This window comes from Malania oleifera, chromosome 2 (assembly GCF_029873635.1).
Source record: "Malania oleifera isolate guangnan ecotype guangnan chromosome 2, ASM2987363v1, whole genome shotgun sequence".
In the NCBI taxonomy this organism is placed as follows: Eukaryota; Viridiplantae; Streptophyta; class Magnoliopsida; order Santalales; family Ximeniaceae; genus Malania; species Malania oleifera.
Window position 1 is genome coordinate 12936580 of NC_080418.1, and position 5882 is coordinate 12942461.

Here is a 5882-nt window from a genome sequence, read left to right on the forward strand (position 1 = left end):
CATATTTTCTCCCATGTCTATATATATGAGTTCATTTGAGAAAATTAAGGGTGATTAGTCACCTTGATTATGGAAGAATTCTTTGAAAAATAAAAACCCTATACTACTCATTTTCTTACTCAAATCACTCAAGCTTAGCTTCTATTATCGCCTACATCATTTGTAAGTGGATTGAGTTTGTGTTTGGGAAGGTTTGCTCTTCATATTTTATTTGTTTGACATAATTTTTTTTTGAGAGCAAAACCTAAGGATTCTTAGGGGACTTTGTTGATAAGTCTATCCTAAGAAGACTTTGTTAGATCTTCTAAGCTTGCATCTTCATTGCAAGATCTTGAAAATAGTGTCTTTGTTTTTGGTTGCAAAAACTTTTCAAATACTTCCAAATATCTATTGCATTTTTATCTTATAAAATACATTTGAAGAGATATTTGTTTGTGTGATAGTGGTCTTTGTTGCAATATTCTTTCACTCATATATTACTTGCTGAAATACAAAGATTACACATCTTTTACAAACCAAGCATATACATCATTTAACACTTACATGCTTGAGATATCTTACTGATTGAAATGCTTGAGACTTGACATCTTTGTGTGAACTTATTTGTTGAATATCGTGTGATACAAAGATTGCTTGTTTGTCACTCTCACGTACTCATTACATATATAGAAAATACCTTTAAGAGTTGAACCATTTAGACCACATTGAATTTACATATTGAATCATATTGTAGTGTATGTTATTGCACGCATTTAGGTACATATCTGCTTTACACGAAAGTACAATCACTGTACCATTTGATTGTAATACACTTTGGTTGTATTTTCAGGCATGGGCATGAAGAGGAAGACTAGCCCTGGAATAGTCCCGAATTAGCTTAGACCCGGTTGAAAAAGCTAGGTGCGTCCTTCTGTTAAGGCGTGTAGGTTGAGGTCAGCCCTGTGTTAATTTAACCTAGTTGAAAACGGTGTCGCTCCACCCTTAAGTGAACTATTAGTGGAATCCTCTGGCTTGCGAGTTAGAGGCGGGGACGTAGGCAAAGTTGGCCGAACCCTGATAACATATTATGTGTCTATTTACATTTCAGCACTTTATATTTACCACACGTATATGTTATTGTATGAATGATGTGCATGATTTAAATTCCACGTATTTTATGTATCAGCACATTTGGAACCGTGTAGAAGGACCCTAGGTTACCAAAACATATTGACTTCTGACTTAACCTAGGAGAAAAATTAAAATTTCCAATTCACCCCCCCCCCCTTCTTGGGAATACACCAATTCTAACATTACTGTTTCCATTTCCCTCCCTCTTTATTATTTAAATATCATTATTCTTCGGGTCATTACATGCTGTCCCTTTCTGTTTCTATTTCCATTTCCCTCCCTCTTTATTATTTAAATATCATTATTTTTCGAGTCATTACAACTAAAGTCCTCGGAGGACTTCTTCTCCTAATGGATCAAACAAGCTATTAAGATAAATTTTCTTGAGGTTAATGTCTCTGGTCCGCAGAGAGTGTAATATCTTTCAGAGATAAGATTATATTATTTTTCCAGATATTCTCTTTTAAGTGAGCAGCATTTAATTTTCATGTATTCTTTTTTGACTTGAGTGGCGTGGTATTCCCAGACACCACAGAATTCTTTAATGATTATGGAGATTAATACATCAAGGTTCAGCACTTGCGATATTTGCAATTGTCTGTAATCTCCAAGGTTTATCCACCAGATTCTTAGTCTTCCAACAAACTAATGTTAATTGGTTGATCTAAAGTAATTTAAGAATTGATTAGGTCGTTGAGTTGTTTAATTAATTTCAAGACATTATGTTGATCAATTTTTTAAAATTTATTTTATTAAATAGGTGTCATTTTAAAATATCATTTTATTATGGCTAAAACTAATCTTTTTCACACATATATATAATGGTTGACTAACAATCATCTAATTGAAGGTTCCTTTTGTTAATAAAATTAAACCTTAGGAAGTTCTTTGTAGTTTTTGAAAACACAAGAGGTGGATTGTCATTTTTAGAAAACTCGGGGAGTATTGTTAGATTTTACCCTAAAATACATATTTTTATATATGGTTATAGTAAATTAATTCGATTAAGTTAATTATGGTTATTAAATTGGTTGAAGTAAAGCTAAACCAAAATTGAAATTGAATCAAAAAAATGGTTACCCAAATTTCTTATTCGATTTGGTTCAATTTTGCAATTTGATTCAATTTTCAAATTTTCTTGCCCACCCCTAGTTACTGCACCACAATTGTCTCAAAAGTCAAGACTCATTGCATATGTAACACCTTCGAACCACATATTAAAGAATGTAATTTATAAAAGGAATCTGCAAACTATCATTCTCAAGTACCATTAGAACTTCAAAAATATGAAAAGTAGAGTAATAATAACAACAACAAAAACAAAACCTAAGTCTTACTAGGTGGGGTCGGTTACATGAATCTTTTCCATCAATTTACTTGATCAAGAGCATTTTCCTCTTTTAACTTACGATATATTAAACCCTTCCTCATACCTCATTTCAGGTTATTTAAAGTCTATCTCTACCTCTTTTTAAATACTAAAAGCAATAATTAACTCACTTCTTCTCACAAATGCACTATTAGACATACGTTTCAAATGTCCAAACCATCTAAATTGCCCCTTCATTATCTAGTTCACAATTAGTGTTATGTATACTTTATTGCGTATATGTTCATTCTTTAATGTATCTTTTATGCCCACTTATCCACCTTAACATTTGCATTTTAACAATTTTTACTTTTTGTACATATTATTTCTTAGTTGTCCACCATTCTAATCTATAATATAGTCATCTCATAAAATTTCCATTTGAATTTTAAAGGTGTTCTATGATCACATAGCATGCCTAATGACTCACTCAAAAAATGAGCAGCTTGGAAGTTATCCCAAGTTTAGGAATTCTGTTATGTAATATTAAGCCCAAGGGCTAGATCGTCTCCTCAGGAAATGCGTTTTAATCTCAGATTTTACGTTCGTCCAATAAAAAATGCACTGAACTTGGTTTAGATTTAGAGTTTTCAAGGTTGTTCAATTTTACTTCTGACGAATTAAATGGCACGTAATTTAAAAACCCTAAAACTAACATTCACTAAATTAAAAAAAAAAATAAGTATGGAAATTATAGTTTACTTAAGGAAATACCTAAACACACATTACTAAAGATGGTAACTACAAATAAGGAATTAAAACATACAATAGAAACTCAATCAAACACACGCACACGCACAATAAAAATTGAACCTTTAACCAAATCACGATGCCAAAATGCAAACACAAATAAAAAAAATCTTATACTTGAACGAAATGGATCTAATTAACAAATGAACCTAAATAAAAAATAAACAAAAAAAATATTAACTCAAGCAATATCACTCAAAAAAAGGAGAAAGAGTAAATTAAAATTCTTGATAAATACTTAATCCAAAAAGTGAAATTAGACTTCAATTAAACTAAAAAAAAAAAACACGAGAGAGAGAGAGAGAGAGAGAGAGAGAGAGAGAGAGAGAAGCTGGTCGTGACTGTTGTAGATGATGGAGCACGGCTGTGTGCTGGAGCAGAGGGAGTTGTAGCAGAGGAAACTTATTCGGATGTAGCAGCTGGAAGACCTTCGACGAGGGCTGAGTTTCCAGAGCAGAGGGGAGCTGCAGCGATGCTGAAGCTGCTGTGGGGGCTGCTGTGTGTGGCCAAAGCAAGGTGTGGTTGCTGGCAGCACGCAGTTGAGCTGGTGGCCAAAGTTGTAGCGGAGAGGTTGGAGTCGGGGGCTTCAGGTCTGTGTTGTGGTGGGGAGGCAGAGGAGAACCAGAGAGAAAATAGAGAGGAGAACCCAAGAAAAACTAAGAGAAAGAAAGAAAGAGAAACTAAAAAAAATATGGCAAAGAGATAGGTAAAGGGAGAGATACAAGAAGAAGAAGAAGAAGAAGAAGAAGAAGATGGAGATAAATGAAAAAGAGAAGAGGAGAGCTCGGTTGGGGGCAGCGCCCAACAGGAGAAAAGAAGAAAAATAGGAAATTTAAATAAAGGAGAGGGGAGGCTTGCCCTAGACCCACGACCCGGATGGCTCAACCTGACCCAATTGGAGCTGACCCAGCTTGCATGGCCAGGTCACATCACATATCCTTATATATATATATATATTTCATTTTTTTCATTCTCTGTTCATCACCAAATTTGACCCTTATGGAGTCCTGTTCTCACAAAACTCAAAACATAAAAATTGTAGATAATCTTTTTCTCTTTCTCTATAAATTTTAATCGCCTTGATCGGAGCTCGGACGAAAAAATTATACATGAAATATGAACAGGTATTGGTTTTGATTCCCGAAAATTTTCCTGCGATAAAATATTACCAAAAATTCATAAATTGCACAATAAAACTCGAGAATAATAATTTTGGCACTTTATTAAAATGTTCAAAAAATTTGGACATTTAATTAAGAATATAAGTCGTAAAGCCAGGGTTAAGATGCCCAATAACGCAGTTTTGACGCGTAATCACACCCCCAACTATCGTTTTGCTAGTCTCTAGCAAATGACGTGAATGAATTCCAAGATAGTGCTCACAACTACAAACTCCAGTGATCATGAAATCAATGCACATGCGACACAACCATACTATTTCACATACAAGAACATAACTGAATTTCACACAGGCTCGTTCATATTCAATACACACAAGTCCAAAGCACGTCACTCATGCAAGTTTCATCGTTTATATGTTATTTAAGAGCAGTATACTCACATGAAGTTAATCAGTGGCACATTTAGAGTTAATGCGGTCATATAAGTCTGAGTATAAACAGGTAAACTCTTGAGGTGTGTGTGATGTGTGTGACTCAGTACACCTAGGATACCAGTGGACACCTATAGAACGGTTGCTTTGACTCGACCTAACTGGTATACCCTCAAGAACACTCAAAGAAAATGAGTTCACTCATTATATGTGAGGAGGAGTGTAGCGATCAAACATCCCACATATTAAAAAGGAACAAACGCTAAGTATATGGAGTGGACTAGTCTAGAAAGGATCTAGCCTATCTATGAGGTGTCAGATCCTTCACCCTAACATTTTCTCACCTACTCGCCATATCCAACTAAGACCACCTTAGATCAACTTATTCACAAACTTGTCATGAATACATCTGAGGCATTAACCGATTGAAGAATCTTTGTACATGGAAAATATGTGTCGTGTCCTTGATTTTTTGTGGTATTTCTGTGGAGCAAATATTAGCGTTTCATTTCATACGCATGTTTTTTTCTTGTTCTTTCTTCTGCTAATTCTTCATTTTCTATCTTTTCTTGATCAATTAGGACAATCTTTACACTTCTTTTGTAATCTTCAAACAATCAATGAGAATTGAGCTCAAATAGTGGTCCATGAACTAAATCTATCTCTAGGGGTGAATCAGCCTTCACATCTTGAGTAGGCTACAAAACCTAGGTTTCTATCTCCCCACTAGGTGTCACCTCTAAGCTAGCAAATCAAAACATAGATTAGTATACAAATGAATCATCCAAAAAAAGAAAATTGAGTTCTATAAACTCTGATTTGATATTACCGCTCAAAATGACGATAAATAGCTCAAGGATATCTCACAAGGTGTCATAGTCGCCACGGGTGCTCTCTCGGTGCTCACTGGAAACCCTAAGTGCAATGAATCACGTGAATGTGTTTATTCAGTCTCGTGAGATGCCGTGTAAATACAGGAAATTATATAGCCAAATTAACACGAATATACTACCAATCGATTCTTCATGGAGTCATAAGATCATATAGAGAGAAACTATGCATGATTGACTCAAGTGTGTAATTTGTAAGTTATACGCAAGT